Source organism: Rhinolophus ferrumequinum, chromosome 6, assembly GCF_004115265.2.
Source record: "Rhinolophus ferrumequinum isolate MPI-CBG mRhiFer1 chromosome 6, mRhiFer1_v1.p, whole genome shotgun sequence".
NCBI lineage: Eukaryota > Metazoa > Chordata > Mammalia > Chiroptera > Rhinolophidae > Rhinolophus > Rhinolophus ferrumequinum.
The window spans coordinates 98334067-98351815 of NC_046289.1; the positions used below are offsets into that span (position 1 = coordinate 98334067).

At 39.0% G+C, this 17749-nt stretch overlaps 1 protein-coding gene and 1 pseudogene across 1 annotated transcript in view; one reads left to right on the top strand and one right to left on the bottom strand.

Moving 5' to 3' along the window:
- The window catches only part of REC114 (REC114 meiotic recombination protein), a 72343-nt gene that overhangs the window by 23744 nt on the left and 30850 nt on the right, over positions 1-17749 (top strand). The gene's annotated exons all lie outside the window — the stretch shown is intronic.
- On the bottom strand, positions 6584-7348 carry LOC117023022 (60S ribosomal protein L7a-like; annotated as a pseudogene).

Here is a 17749-nt window from a genome sequence, read left to right on the forward strand (position 1 = left end):
GAGAGTGGGTATCCCTGTCTTGTTCCTAATCTTAGAGGGAAAACTTGCAGCTTTTCACCATTGAGTATTATGTTAGCTGTGGGCTTTTCATACATGGCTTTTATTATGTTGAAGTATGTTCCCTCTATACCCACTTAGTCGAGAGTTTTTATTACGAATGGATATTGAATTCTTTCAAATGTTTTTTCTGCATCTATTAAGGTAATCATATGATTTTTCCCCCTTCATTTTGTTCATGTGGTGTATCATATTGATTGATTTGTGGATGTTTAACCATCCTTGCATCCCTAGAATAAATTGTACTCGATCATGGTGTATTATCCTTTTAATGTATTATTGAATTCAGTTTGCTAATATTTTGTTGAGGATTGTTGCATCTGTGTTCATCAGGGATATTGGCTTGTAATTTTCTTTTCTTTGTGCCGTCCTTGTCTTGTTTTGGTATCAGGTAATGTTGGCCTCATAAAATGAGTTTGGAAGCATTCCTCCTATTTTTGGAAGAGTTTGAGAAGGATTGGTATTAATCCTTTTTTGAATGTTTGGTAGAATTCACCAGTAAAGCTGTCTGGTCCTCGTTTTTTTTTGTTGGGAGGTTTTTGATTACTGGTTTAATCCCCTTACTCGTATAATGATTTATTCAGATTTTATATTCAGTCTTGGTAAGTTGTGTATTTCTACGAGTTCATCCATTTCTTATAGGTTGTCAAATTTGTTGGCTTATAATTTTTCACAGTAGTCTCTTATTGTCCTTTGTATTTCTGTGGTGTCAGTTTTATAAGTCTCCTCTTTGAGGAGACTTGTGAAGAGACTTTTTTGATTTTATTTGTGAGTCCTCTCTCTTTTTTTCCTTGGTGTGTATAGCTAAAGATTTATGTTTATCAATTTTTTAATCTTTTGAAAGAACCAGCTGTTAGTTTCATTGATCTTTTCTATTGTCTCTTTAGTCTCTATTTATTTTCTTGTGTGTGGGGGGGTTTTCCCCCCCTTTTTCTGCCTCCTCCCCCCTCACACTCCAGTTCAAGCCGTTGTGTCTCAGTCTAGGTGTGTAGGACACAGCTCCCTGGCCCAGGTGGTGTCAGGAGCCTTGCGCTCCTCTTCCCCTCCCCCCCCCCCACATCTGAGGCAGTTGGTCGGTGGTCAGCTGCTCAGAGCAGCTCATGGCAACTCTCACCAGTTGCTGACCACTCATGCCCACGTCTGGCCGCCCACAGCAGCCCAGCTCCAGGGAAAGCCATTGTTCAAAATCTTAGCTGTAGAGGGCACAGCTCACTGGCCCATGTGGGAATCGAACCGGTGACCTCAGTGTTAGGAGCACAGTGCTCCAACCACCTGAGCCACCGGGCTGGCCCTGTTTTTTGTTTTGTATAGTAAGCCATCATAATGCATGTGAGGTAGTTTTTCTTTGTGGTTTTGATTTGCATTCCCCTGATGATTAGTGATGTTAAGCATGTTTTCATGTGCTTCTTGGCAATTTGTATGTCTTCTTGGGAGAAATATCCATTCAAGTCCTTTGCCTATTTTCTGGTTTGTTTTTTGAGTTGTAGGCTTTTTAAATATTATAATACCTCTTTAAACATAGAACACAGATACACATACACCAGCTAGTGAATATAGCTTCTGGGTCTCATATGATTTCCTCCTTCTCCCTTGTTTCTTTTTTCAAATTAGGCAAGATATATGATGAACACTGTGAGCCCTTTTTAGGGTGGGGACACAGAGGCGTGGGGCACAGAGTTCTGCTGCTTGCTGTACCCTCAAGTGTACGATTCTCCTGCCACCTGCTTCTTTGCTTCTTTGCTGCCTGTTGGTCCTACTTGGCTCGTCCCCTCCTGGTACTGGAGCTCCTGATCATAGTGAACTTACCCCTCAGTGAACTGCCATCTATTTCTCTTTCTCAAATGCTTTTTAAAAAATTCATAACTCCTTTTATGATGGTTCTTTAAATTTAAAAACATATTCTGTTTGTAATTGTAATTCTGTAAAGATCCACCTTTTATCAGCATCTGCCTTCTTAAATCAGAGGTTCCAGAAGTCAAAGTCTCAAGCCAAGGTTCTAAAAATATCCAAATGGGGGTAATTATTTCCTTAGACTTGAGCCTCTATTCCTAGCCGTTCCTTTTTGTCTCAGTTGGTTCTGATCCAGCACAAATGTCTTCACCTAAATAAAATTATGTCTTAAACACAGAAGTTAAATGATCTTGAGACTATTTGAATTCTGTTTTCTTGGGAAATATGGGTCGTCCTGGAAATGAGGGGGTTCATAGTTTTTGTTTTGTTTTCCTTTTTACTTTTCACACTCAACCTAAATATTCTCTCAAAAGAAATTGTCTTACTGTTTACCAGTGAAGATATTATACTCCGATTTAAGTGAAATTGGAACCTTCCAACCTAATTTTAACCTAGTTAGTTTTAAAAATATTTGTCCAAATTACAGTCTCAACTTCAGAATTTTCTGTGAGGAAAGATTTAACACAAACATTTAAAATCAAGCCATTCACTTAAACTCTTTAAATTAGAACCAGTCTTTTCTTTGGCCACTTTTTCAGGAAATATTAAGAAAGACAGAGCTCTTCATAACGTTATTATCATTATCTTCCCATATTTAAAACCAAAGTGATATCAATTAATATCACTTTGTGTGTGCGTTTTGTTATTTCTCGTACAGAGTTGGTTTAGCAAGAGTTAAAGCATTTCACTTATCTATTTTTATACTTTTCCAAATTTAAATAAGCTAGCTCTTACGTATTACTAACCTGAAAGGTTGCTGACTACCCATCTGAGAGGCATGTGACAGGGTCCTTCATGTGCCTCCTACTGACCGCTCTCATCTCCCTGGCTTCTCAGTTCCCCTTGAGAGTCTGTGGTCATCCTCACCACCTTCGTTAGTGAGATACCAGTAAATTATGCCTTAGGCTATCTTAACTTTCCCCCTTTAAATTATACATTGGGTTCAACTCATCAGAAGTAAAAGAATAGTGTGTGGACTCCACTCTTATGACTACTCAGAAAAATACTCACATGGCTGCTCTGATCCATCTCGTCTCCGCCCAGACTTCCTCAGGCAGCAGTTCCCTCACTTGCCTTGCCAACACTCCTTCCAACACTTCATACCACCAAGGGTGGTGGAATGTCTGTGCCAGTCTCACCTCTGATGCCAAATGACGCATTTGGATGGGTGGAAGGAGAAAGCTCACTCATACACATTAGAGTCGGATTATGTTCCTTGCTTCACTGGCAAAGGGAATATAATCTTATTAGAAGCGAGGTGACCACACATGACTGCAGCAGATACAGGGAATCTCAGCACAGCTTTCCCTAATCCTGTTGTTTGATGACACTGCTTTTTGCCAGGCTCTGGCAAAACTCACCGTTTGCTAAACCATAACCCTTTTATACGTTACCACGCTGGAAAAAATTTATCAATTAGCTTCTGGGTAAGGGAATGTTTACAAGTACTGGATTCACATCTGTGTTTTTTCGTAATTGAAAGCAGTCAGTGCTCAAGTGTTTCTGTGAGCTTTTCAGCATTCTGGAAATCCACAGTGTCCTTCACATTTTCTATCGGGATACTGAGGTTTTATTATTGGTATTACTGGCATTATCTCTCTAGAGTACAAATACTTAATCTTTGTATGTTAAAGTCTTTTTTCTTGATTTGTCAGTGGCTTTTTTGAAAATGAATTTTATTAGCATATAAGTTATATAAAATAAAATGTACTCACTGACTTTTGATAAATGTATACAACTATATAAACCACCATCATAATTATTATATGAAACATTTCTTTTAGCCCCAAAATTTCCTCATGTCCACCTACTTCCATTACCAGGCAACCACTTTCTGCCTTTCTGCTCTGCTTTTTGTCATTACAATTAGTTTTGCCTTTGCTAACAATTAAAATAAATGAAATTACATAGTGTGTACTCTTTGTGTCTGGCTTCTTTTACACAGGAAAATGTTTTTGAGAATTGTCCATGTTGCTGTGTGTATCACGTTCTCTTTGATTGCTGATTAGAATTTTATTTTATGGATTCAGCATAATTTGTTTATTCATTCACCTGTTGATGGATATTTGGATTATTTCCGGCTTGGGGCAATTATGAATAAAGCTGCTATGAACATTCGTATATACAAGTCTTTGTGTGGACATATGTTTTAATTTCTCTTGGGTATATACCGAGGAATAGAATTGCTGGGTTCCATGGTAAGTGTATATTTAATTTTAGAAGAAACTGCTGTACTAGTTTTCAAAGTGGTTGTATGATTTTGCTTTCCCAGCAGCTCTGCTGGATAGTCCCTATTGCTCTACATTCTAGCTAACACTCGGTATGGTCGGTTTTCATCACTTCAGGCATTCTGGTGTTGTGTGGTGGTATGTCATTGGGGTCTGATCCTGAGTTCCTGGGTGACTGAAGAAGCACATCTTTCACATGCTTATTGGCCGTGTTAAGAAAGAGAAGTTTTTTCAAGTTATAATTGACATACAACATTATATTAGTTTCAGGTATACAACATAATTATTTGACATTTGTATGTATTGTGGAATAATTACCACAGTATATCTAGTTAACATCCGTCACCTTACATAGTTACAATTGTTTCTTGTGATGGGAACTTTTAAGATCTAGTCTCTTAGCAACTTTCAAATATGCAAGACAGTCTTATTGACTATAGTCATCATGCTGTGCATTACATCCCATGACTTATTTATTTTATAGGTGGAAGTGTGTACCTAAGAAACAGAACATTTTGAGTACCCATAAACCTCTCTCATGTTCCCTCCTACTCACTACTGTATACTACCCCCCTCCCGAAGGTTAATCACTATTCTGATTTCTGACAATACAGATTAGTTCTGCCTGTTTTTGTACTTTATATAAAATGAATAGTACAGGACTTGTCTTTCTATGTCTTCTTTTACTCATTATTATATATATGAGTCTTGTCCATATTGTGTGCAGTTATAGATTGTCCATTCTTATTTGGTGACTATATCACAATTTACTTGTCCATTGTGTATCCATGGGTGTTTGAGTAATTTTTAATTTTTAGCTATTAGAAATAGTGCAGGGACTTCTGATTAAGATGGCAGAGTAGATAGATGTTGTGCTCGCCTCCTTCCATGACCACAACAAAATTACAACTAAATTATAGAGCCTATCATTGAGAACCACCTGAAGACTTGCTGAATAGTTATGTCTCTATAACTAAGGATATAAAGAAGCCATGCTGAGACTGGTAGGAGGGGCAGAGACATGGAATGGGCTGGTCCCACGCCCACGTGTGGCCATTAAGAATTGGGAGGGTATCTGGACTGCAGAGGTTCCCCCAGAGGAGCAAGAGGTCCCAGTCCCACGCTGGGCCCCCTAGCCCAAGACTCCGTTGCTGGGAAGAAAAGTCCCCATAACATCTGGCTGTGAAAATCAGTGAGATTTGTGTCTGGGAAAGACAGTGGGTTGCTAAGGACCTGGGTGCTGCTGACCTTAAAGGGCTCCTGCACAGACTCACTTGCTCACAAACTCATTTGCTCAGAGTCCCAGTGCAGGGGCAGTGGCTTGAAAAGTACCAGTATCATATGGGGAGGAAATGAATCGACTAGCTTCAGGGTGACGGTTGGGAGGCAGGGGTCAGGGTAGCTCTCTCCTGGATGGATGCAAGTGCTGGCAAGAACCATTATTCCTTTGTTGAGCCCACCCCCAACCCAGCCTACAGACCCAGGTAGGCACCTAATCTGAACTCTCCATTAACCTGGTTAACACAATTCACTCTATCCTGGTGATTCCCTGAGACCCAGCTCCATCCAGCTCACACACTCTGTCCAAACCTCTTTCAGCAGCTTTTCCACACAAATGGGCTGCTTCAGCTCATGCTGTGCAATTTCCTAAAATCTCTGAAAGGTCTACCTACAGACTCCCAACAAACAAAAGTTTTGGACCAGATAGCTCCAAAGGAAATTTTACAAAACATTCAAAGAATTCATACCTATTCTTCTCAAACTATTTCAAAAAATTGAAGAGTAAGGAAGGTTTCCAAACTCATTTTATAAGGCCATCATTATCCTGATATCAAAACCAGACAAAGACACTACAGAAAAAGAAAGGGAAGGAGGGAGGGAGGGAGGGAAGGTGGGAGGGAGGGAATGAGGGAGAGAGGAAGTGAGGAAATTATAGGCCAATATCCCTGATGAACATAGATGCAGAAATACTGAACAAAATATTAGCAAACCAAATTAAGCAATATGTTAAAAAGATCATACATCATGATCAAGTGGGATTTATTCCTGGGATGCAAGCCTGGTTCAAAATCCACAAATCAATTAATGTGATACACCACATAAACAAAATGGAAAATAAATCATATGATCCTATCAATAGGTTCAGAAAAAGCATTTGACAAAATCCAACATCCTCTTATGGCAAAGTGGGAATAGAGGAAACGTACCTCAACATAATAAAGGCCATATATGGTAAACCCAGCTAACATCATACGCAATAGTGAAAAGCTAAAAGCTTTTTCTTTTTTAACACTGGCTGAAGAAGAATTTGTATTACTTTTATGTACAGAAAACTCAACAGTGTACGCTCAGCCCAGCTTGGTGGCCAGTTCTTTAGCCTTTGCCTTTTCCAGTGTGGCAATGTGAGCCCCCGATTTGGGGCCCAGGACGTTGCCTCCCCCGTGACAACAGATTTCATCATATCTATCGTTGAAATTGGTCTGGATAGCTTCCACCGGCTTAGCCAGTGCTCCCTTCCGAGTTAACCTGTGTGAAGGCAACGTGATGCACATCTTCCTGTGGACTAGGTGCCTGTCTGGCCTTCCCCTTGATAATGCACAAGGGAACCCCCGCCTATGGCACAGGGCAGGCAGGAAGACAACCAACTCAATGGGATCACCTCATGTGCTGTCACCAGCAGCTGAGCCTTCTCGCTCTCCACCAAAGTGGTGACAATGTTAACCCCTGCTCAAAGGACACATGGCCTCTTGGTGGGGACATCCCCTTTGCCAGGAGTTTTTTTCTCAGCCCTAGCCAACAGTCTGCTTCTTCACATGTGGGCCAGCTTAAGTAGTTGAGTTGCTGTCTGGCAGTCCAAGCCCTGGGTGAACTCATTAATTGCAGGAGGCACTTTCGGGCACTTACAGAGAATAGCTCTTTGCTGCTGCAGCCATACCCCGTACCAGGGCCGTTTGACAAAGCGGGTGAGGTCATTTTGGGGATGGATATCCTTTCCAATGCCAAAATCTTGGCCTTTTCTCAATTGGATTTACCACCTTCTTGGCCTTTTGCTTCTTTACGACAGCAGGGGCTGGCGCCACCTTTTCCTCCTTAGCCTTCTTTCCTTTCAGCATCTTGGACAGCAGGAGGAGAATGAAAGCTTTTTCTTTAATATCAGGGATGAGACAAAACAGTGTCACCACTTTTATTCAATATAGTATTGGAAGTCAACAGAGCAATCAGACAAGAAAAATAAATGAAAGGCATCCAAATTGGAAAAGAAGAAGTAAAACTGTAATTATTTGCAGATGACATGATACTAGACGGTATATACAGAACCCTAAAGAATCCACAAAAATGAATTCAGTAAAGTAGAAGGATGAAATATCAATATTCAAAAATTGGTTGCATTTTTATGCACCAATAATGAACTATCATGAGAGAGAAATTAAGAAAACAATCCCATTTACAATTGCATTAAAAAGAATTAAATACCTAGGAGTAAATTTAGCTAAGGAGGGAAGAGACCCGTACTCGGAAAACATAAGACATTGAAGAAAGAATAGAGAAAGATAACAAATAAATGGAAGACTAGACTGTGCTCATGGATAGGAAAAATTAACATTGTTAAAGCATCCATACAACCCAAACTAATCTATAGATTCAGTGCAATTCCTATCAAAATACCAATGGCATTTTTCAAAGAACTAGACCAAATTATTCTAACCTTTATATAGAATCACAAAAGACCCCAAATAGCCAAAGCATTTTTGAGAAAGAAGAACAAAGTTGGAGTATCGCCCTACCTGATATCAAACCATACTGCAAGATAATCAAAACAGCATAAAAATGAACACCTATATCAATGGAACACAGTAATAGAGAACCCAGAAATAAACCCAAGCCTATATGGTCATATTAATCTGACAAAGGAGGCAAAAATATACAATGAAGTGATAGTCTCTTTAATAAATAGTATTGAAAAAACCGGACAGACACGTGTAAAAGAATGAAAGTGGAACAATTTCTTACACAACGTACAAGAATTAACTCAAAAAGGGTTAAAGACTTAAATAAATGTAAGACCCCAAACCATAAAACTTTTAGAAGAAAACATAGGCAGTAAACTCTTTGACATCGTTCTTAATAACATATTTTTTTGGATAGTTCTCCTCAGGCAAGGGGAACAAAAGAACAAAAAATAGAACTACATCAAACTAAAGAATTTTTGCACAGCAAAGGAAACCATCAACAAAACGAAAAGACAAACTACTGAATGGGAGAACATATTCGCCAATGATATACCTGATAAAGGGTTAATATCCAAAATAGGTAAGGAACTCATACAACTTAACACCAAAAAAAAACAAAAACAAAAAATGTCCGGTTAAAAAATGGGCAGAGGATAAGGCAATATACATATTCAACGCAATTCCTATCAAACTACCAATGACGTTTTTCACAGAAATAGAACATATAATCCTAAAATTTATATGGGACCATAAAAGACCCCGGATAGCCTCAGCAATCTTGAGAAATAAGAACAAAGTGGGAGGTATAACAATACCTGACATCAAATTATCCTACAAGGCTCCAGTCAGTAATCAAAACAGCATGGTACTGGCATAAAAACAGACACATAGATCAATGGAACAGAATAGAGAGTCCAGAAATAAATCCATGCCTATATGGCCATTTATTCTATGACAATGGAAGCAAGAATGTACGGTGGGGTAAAGACAGTCTGTTCAATAAATTTTGCTGGGAAACCTGGACAGACACATGCAAAAAAAAATGAAGCTGGACCACCTCCTTACACCATATACAAAAATAAATTCAAAATGGCTTAAAGACTTAAATGTAAGATCTGAAACCATAAAATACCTAGAAGAAAATACAGGAAGAAACATCACAGACATTACCCGGAGTAAGATTTTTACTGATATATCCCCTCGCGGGAGGGAAGTAAGAGAAAAAATAAACACGTGGGATTACATCAAACTAAGAAGTTTTTTCACAGCAAAGGAAACCATCAATAAAACAAAACGGGATCCTACTGAATGGGAAAAGATATTTGCCAATGATATATCTGATAAGGGGTTAATATCACAAATTTATAAAAAACTCACTCAACTCCAAAAAAACAAACAACCCAATTAAAAAATAGGCAGAGGACATGAAGAGACATTTTTCTAAAAAGGACATACAGATGGCAAACAGACATATGAAGAAATGCTCAACCTCACTAACCATCAGAGAAATGCAAATAAAAACCACAATGAGATACCACCTCACCCCAGTCAAAATGGCTATCATCAATAAATCAACAAACAAGTGCTGGCGCGGATGTGGAGAAAAGGGAACCCTTTGTGCACCGTTGGTGGGATTGCAGATTGGTGCAGCCACTATGGAAAACAGTATGGAGGTATCTCAGAAATCTGAAAATGGAACTACCTTATGATCCAGCAGTTCCACTCCTAGGTATCTATCCAGAGAAATCCAAAACTCCAATTCAAAAAACTTTATGCACTCCTATGTTTATTGCAGCACTATACACAATAGCCAAGGCATGGAAACAACCAAAATGCCCATCGGTAGATGACTGGATTAAGAAACTGTGGTACATTTATACAATGGAGTATACAATGGAGCAGCCATAAAGAAGAAAGAAATCTTACCATTTACAACAACATGGATGGACCTAGAGAACATTATGTTAAATGAAATAAGTCAGACAGAGAAAGACAAATACCATATGATCTCACTTATATGCGGAATCTAAAGAAAATAAGTGAATGAACTAATCAGAAACAATTTTGGAGACATAGAGGAAAAACTGAGGGTTGCTAGATGGGCGGGGGGTGGGGATAAGGGGGAAGGTCAGGGGATTAGAAAACAGTCGGTAATCACAAGATGGCCACGGGGTCTTTAAAATTAATTTGGGGAACGTAATCAATAATGTTGTAAAGATTTTGTAGGGTATCCGATGGACACGTGTCCCATTTGGGAGACCACCTCAGGGATGATGTAGATGCCTGATCACTGCACTGTACACCTGAAGCTGAATAATAATGAATGCCAACTATAATTTTATATTTATATATATATATATGTATGTATATACTTAGAAGAAGCAGAGTACAGCATTAGGAATAGAGACAGTGGAAATGTAATGGCTCTGTGGGATGTCAGAGGGATAGTGGATGGAGGGAGGGGGGTCCACACAGTGTGAGGGATATAAATGATAAACGTCTAAGTATTACTTTGTCTTGTGCACCTGAAACTAATAAAAAAAAATGGGCAGAGGACCTGAATAGACATTTCAGGTCATGCAGATGGCCAGTAGACATGAAAAGATGCTCAACATCACTAATCATCAGAGCAATGCAAATTAAAACCACAGTGAAATATCTTCATACCTCACTCCTGTCAGAATGGCCATCATCAAATCAACAAACAACAAGTGTTGGTGAGGATGTGGAGAAAAGGGAACCCTCCTGCACTGTGGGTGGGATTGCAAATTGGTACAGCCACTATGGAAAACAGTATGGAGGTTCCTCAAAAAATTAAAACTAGAACTACCATAACAGCCCAGCAATTCTTCTGGGTGTTTATTCAAAGAAAATGAAAACACTAATTAGATATATGCATGCCTATGTTCATTGCAGCATTATTTACAATAGCCCAGATATGGAAGCAACCTAGGTGTCCATCGAAAGAGGAATGAATAAAGAAATGTGGTACATATATACAATGGAATATTACTCAGCCATGAAAAACAATGAAATCTTGCCATTTAAGTCAGACAGAGGAAGACAAATACCATATGATTTCACTTATATGTGGAATCTAAAAAAACAAAATTATTTAACAGAAACAAACTCATAGATACAGAGAACATATTGTTAGTTGTCAGATGCAATGGGAAGTTGTGGGGGAAGGGAGAAAAAGGGGAAGAGATTAACATGTACAAATTGCCAGTTATAAAAAGAGTTATGGACATGTAAAGTACAGCATAAGGAATATAATCAATAGTATTGTAATAACTATGTATGGTGTCAGGTGGGTACCAGACTTCTATAACTTCGTAAGTTATATAAATGTGTAGTCACTGTGTTGAAGACCTGAAACTAATATAATGTATGCCAACTGTAACTGAAAAATTTTAAAAATACATATATTTTTAAAAATTAAAAAGTAAATAGTGCTGCTGTGAACATTCTAGTAACTATCTTTTGGTGAATACTTGTATGTATTTTTGTTGGGCATATAACTAGGAGTGCAGTGGATGAGTTTGAAGTAGAATAGATGAATTATTGGACAGCACTTCTCATATTTTAATCTGCATATAAATTATTTGGGCTCTTAGTAAAATGCTGATTGTGAATTGGCAGGTTTTGGGTGTGTGCTGAGATTTTGCTTTTCTAACAAACTCCTAAGTGATGCTGCGGCTGCGTCACTGCGGGACAGACAGGTCACAGGTTATTCCTGTGTTCCGCTCATGCTGTCGAAGAGGTTTCCAAAGTGATTGCGCCCAATGGACACTCCCACTAATAAGGTCTGAGAATGCTCCACATTCTGGGCAACGCTCGGTACTTTGTTTTTATTTTGGCAATTTTGGTAGGCGTGTTGTGATACCTCATTACGGTTTTAAGTTGTATGTTTCTAATTACTAAGGAAATTGTGTATTTTTCCTTATGTTTATTGGTCATCTGGTTGTTCTTTTTTGTGAAGTGTCTTGAAATCTGCTCATTTTTCTGTTGGGTTATCATTAATGTCGTTTTTACTTTTGCTATTGTTACAGTTTTTTTTATTCTATTACATTTTTCTACGATTGCATCTTTTGTTCTTATTTCTTTCTTATTTCAGCTTCCTGCTTGCATCTGCCTTGCTCTTAACCAAATCTCAATCTGTTACCCACGATCTGATCTTTCATCTTGTTTCAAAAAACCTGTGTTTTTTTTAAAAAAAAATGTATTAAATTTCATATAGTGCAATTTTAATTAAAATTTACTTCTGTCTCCAGGTTTTTTCCCAAAACCGTATGCTTTTTTATCTGTCTCGAGTGTTTTATTTTCCTCGCTTATTGTTGTAGCAGAGTGATCTCGTAGACCCAGTGTGGTTTTTTCTCTTTCTTGTTTTCTCCTTCTCCTCTGCTAACACCCCACCCTGCACACCCATTCTCTTTCCCCTCCTTCTCCTCTTCCTCTTTCTTCTTCTTTAACTTTTATTCATCCTTATGCTTGGAGAAGTCTCCTCTAGAGTTGAATGTGTCTGCAATTTGTGTGGATGAATGCATCTGCAATAACCTCCCTGTCCTTGGATACTAATAGATTTTCCTTTCAGTATTACATACGAGACTTGGTTAATAGAAATTCACATTTCTGTCCATCAACCCAGAAGCCTGAGAGGAGCGGATTGGGAGCCTGTCCTAGCGGGGGAGAAAATGTCTCTAATGTCTTCTATGAGGAATGGGTATTGTGCTAGCCACAAGGCCAGTTGTGAACTATAGTTATCCGTCTACCTTCCCGGTACATCTGCCCACCATTTCTGGGAGAAATTCTTAGATTTCGTAGATCATTGTCTGATATGCTGCAGTGCACGTCCTGGGGCAAAGTTGCTTCCAGCACCCTTGATTGCTGTTGGTCATATGGACTCCAGATGGAGGCTTTCTTAGTTTTCCCTATGGCCCACCCATTCCCTAGCTGCTTATTACTGGTGTTTTTGCCAGTATCTCCTCTGCTGTCATACCGCTCCTTTCTCAGGAAGATAAGTCACTATTGGCTCTTGACATCGTTCTTCTGTCCAGATCTGTCTTACCATGTCTTGCAGAAATTTTTCAACAGTTTTGTCATATGAATGACGTCCATTCCTAGTTTCTAGCATTGATGTAGTTCTGTCCTATTTTAGGTTTGTTTTAGCATTTTAATTGTGATGGGATGAACGCGTGAGTTAAATGCCTCTATTTAAGATATTGTCATATCTGGAAGTATAAAACCTTTCAGATTATTTTTCTGATTTTCTTGTTCCACTAAAATACTTTAAGCATTCCACCAAAATGTACCTTTTCTCACCACAGGATAACAAACAGTTCAAGTTTTGCAATTTCCTGTGGTGTTTGGAAGTTCATGGTCCCTCAGATGAGGTTATGTTTTAGTAATTGGGTGATGGGCTGAACGTGGGCTAGAATATCCAGATATAATTGAAGGCCATTTATGGAGATGAAAAGAATTCGCTTACTACTATGGTGGACCAGACAAGTGAGGCACTGTACTGGGCGGTCTCTGACCCCAGCTTGAGTTGCTTTGATATGCTAAGTGGAAAGTGAACGCACATCTAGCTTCCCTGATGTGGTCATAGCTCTGAGAGGGAATTGAAGGACTTATCCAGCCTGCTCTGTTTTCAAAACTGTAATTATACTCCTGTTCTGTGGTGCTGCATTGTGGCCTTCTGTGTACTTCTTGTTAGGCTTTCTTTAGGGACTGATCTTGACAGCTTTTAACAGAGCTTCTGTTTAGTATTTAGTAAATCTTAGAAAATCTTAAGCTCATGAAGCCAATAGTATTGACCATTTCTTTTTCTCATCTTTTCTCTTTTCTCTAAAGTGAGTCATAACTTGGAGATAATGCTTTTGAAAGGAGGTTAGCTACTCACAAAGAGAATAATTTTGACACTTAAGACCCAAGCGCCCCCTCCCTCCTCCTTTTCTCATTTCCTAGCATCTCATTGCCAGACGTATTTGTGAGATTTTATAGATTATGTCTTTATTTTTAGTGCTCCCATTTAGTTTACTAGATTTGTAGTTTGAAAGAAAAGTACTTCTTTGAGGCTAAATTCAAGTTGCTTCTTGTGGCTTAGGATGAAAGTTTGCATCCGTATGTAGCTCACCAGTTATCTGTCTTACCGGCAATGCCATCAAAACAAAACATTGTAAATACCACAGTCTTAAAATTTTTTACAGAGAAAAATCTTTAGAAAATTTCCTTGCTTCTCTTATTATTTTTGACTGCAACCAAATAATTCTTGGTTTAATTTACAGCCATATTTACTCTCATCAAGTTACATGGCCTGGGTTTAGTCCTGGCACTCAGCCAGGCGCCCAGATTCCTGCTCTTGCAAAAGGTTATGGAATTGAGGGTCTTTCTGAAAACACCTTTGGTATAAGGTTTTTTCCCCTCCTTTGTTCATCTACACTACTTTCAACTACATCAGTGTTACTTGGATTCTTTTAAAATGATAAATCTTTTATTATTGTTGGAAAAAAGCTGTCATTTTTTATATCACTAGTCATTAACTAAGGGGATATGAGCAGATTTTACTTTGACTATTACTACTTAAACCCTCCTTTTTAAACCTTTAACATGATTCAGTACTTGTGAATGTTTAATCCTTTGGTGGAGCTCATTGAGGAGACAGAATCAGTACACTCGAAACAAAGAAAGTCCAGTTCCAAATGATGCGGGTTAGATTATGAGCACCAACACCATAATCTTTTAGAAAACGTCTTGTTTGGAAATAATTTCAAGCTTACCCAAAAGTGGCAAAAATAGTACCAGGAATTCCCATATACGCTTCACCCAGCTTTCCCAAATGTTACCGTGTCGCGCAGAACAGTGATCCAAAGCCAGGCGTTAACACTGACACTGTACTAACTAAGGTACAGACCTCGTCCTATTGCCCCAGTGGTCCCCTGTCCTCCTGCTGGCCCAGGGGCTCAGAGCATCCCACATTACATTGAGTGCCTCCAACCTGGGACAGTTCCTCAGTCTTTGTCTTTTATGACCTTGACACTGAGGCAACTGGCCAGTCATTGGGTAGAATGTTTGCTAAACAGAGATGTTCAGCCTTTCTCAGTTCATCGTCTCATGATGTCTATATGTCTGATTACTACTAATGATAACCTTGGTCACTGGGTTACGGTGGTATCTGCCAGCTTTCTCCACTGTGAAGTTCCTCTTCTTCCCTTTGTAATTAATAAGCGTCTCGTGGGAAGATATTGTGAGGTGTGTAAGTTTCCTGTTTCTCGTTGTACTCTTGCCCACTAATTTCAGAGTCCCGTGATGCTTCTTGCCTCCCACAATGATTACTGTGGTGTTTGCCAAATGGTGATTTTTCTATTTCTATGATTCTTTCCACATTTATTAACTGGAATTCTGTTGTAAGCAAGGGCCGTCTGTTTCCCTCATTTATTTATTCATTTACTTGATTATATCAGCATGGACTCATGGGTGTTTACTTTACTCTGTAGATTACCTTCCATTACTATTATTGTTTATTTTGCCACTAGCACCATTTTATGAGTTAGAATATCAAGGTGCTTTCATTTCCCTGTGTACCGTGAAATTCAACTGTAGGCAAAATATTCAACTATTCTCACCCTCAGTGCCCTCAATAGTAAAATGGAAATCATATCTGCCCTGCTGTATGTAAAATAGATTTGCAAACTATGAAATATGATATGCTGGTAACATTGTCATTATTTTGTTGTTAAATGCCTATGGGCGGTCAGAGAATAGAGGCTGTTTTCAGGGACAAACTTAAGAGTTAATTCCTTGAGACTGTTCACTTACTTCTATAGGGAGGACCGAGAATGGAAGTGGAGAGAAACAAGTGTATGGAGATCAGAGGCAGAAGAAAGCCAAAAGGAAATCATAGACATACAGAGTAGTATACATTCTCACGTTGTGCTGTGTACAATAAATAACTTTCTGAATTCCCTAGAATATTATGCAATAGTAAATGTATTTCTTTGATTATTCGATTTGAAAACTCCCTTATTTCACGTAACAAAATATGTTGTTGCCAGGTTAAATGTGACTTATAAAATGACATTAACTTCATTTTTTCCTGCACTTAACCTGTTGTTTGCTTTGGAAATGTTATATACCTGGTGCGCTTTACTGAGGATTTGTGAAGCACGCCAAACCATCAGGTACTGTGAGTGTTATTCCGCTTGGCTTTTTGTCCAGTTTGCTTTGTGAGTCTTAGGTACCTGTGACAGCTCTGTGTGCAGGCCTCCTTGGCGTGACTTTCTCTTACTAAGTTTCTGAATCAATACACATATCCACTGCCCGGGATCATTTTTTCCTCCATCCTGTTTGCTCTAGGTATTTAGAGGAGCTATTGAACCCTAAATTTATGATTTAAGGGTTTTTTTGGGGGGTTTGTCTTTGGGGATGTAGCTTTTCTTTCTTCCCGTTACAATAATCAGGCAAAAAATAGCAGACTAAGCTGCTAAGTAGGTCAGCATGGCTGAGCATGGTGAGGTGGCAAATTCTAATGAGATTTCCTGACTTCAGCAGTTACTAGTGATGAGGGCGGGGAGTAGAAATAGCAGTATTTGAACTGCAAAGAGTCAGAGAAGAGTCAATGAGTTTCCGCTTTGTCCAACATTTGTAACTGAGGAAACCCAAGACTTGACACCACAGTGTGCTTTTTCTACCTCGTGTTAAGGAATATGTCCAAGTAAAGGCATGAAGCAGAACGCAATAAAGAACGTATCACAGTAAATGATTGCATTAAAGCATGTGGCTATTTTCATTTGGCATCTTCTGGGTTCTCCTACACAGTAAAAGAGTAGAAGGAGACCTGCCTTGTTGTGTATGTTTACAAAAGCTAACAGGTATTGCAGCTATCAAAGATTGCTGTTTTATGCCAGTTATTTTGAGGACGGATGTTTTATAAAATTCACAGACACATCAAAATCAACAATAAATACTATGGACTTCAAACATTTGCCGTTAGCTTAGCTTTTGCTTTTAGCTCGATATTTCCTTATTTTTTGTTGGCCTTTGGCTGCTGACTTGTCTGCATGATGACACTCTGAGCTCTCCCACTGCTGTTCTAACCTGGTCTCCCAAGTACCTGAAACTCTCCAGGTGACCGGGGACATCGAGCACTCACGGAGCACCGGCCGAGCTGTTAGCACTGCTAAGTCCAACTGAAACCCCTTAAGGGGGAAATACGAGAAGATGTTTGTAATTGCTGCAAGGCCATGTAGGGAAATTTAAATAGAAAAATTAAATATTCACCAGGAATTCAATTTGACCATTTGCTATCTAATGCAGCCCTGTGGGCTAAATCTTTCATCTGGTTGACAAAGAACAACAGGCTAATTTTCAATAAATCATGTGAAAAATAAAGTGTTTTTATCACTGTGTTCCCTTCATCTTTACCACCATTACCTCAGTTTATGACCTTATTATCGCTCTGCTTTGTTTTTTTAATTAAATTTCTGTTTTGAAATAATTATAGATTTGTGTCCCTCCTTATCTCCTGCCAGGGTTACTCCAGTAACCTCCCTCTGATCACTTTCCTTTCTTCTCTTACGTGGTGTCTGTACTGGCATCCGAATGACTGTTGTGAAATACGAGTCTCAGCAGATTGTTCTCTTGCTTATGGAGGCTTGGTGGCTCCCAGCTGCTTAGGTGGAAGGAAGCCCAGCTTCCTTAGTGCGGAATGTAAGGACCTCCCCCATCCAGCCCCCGCCTGGCTTCTCGGTCCTCCTTCCTGCACCTCCCTGGAAACTCTGTAGT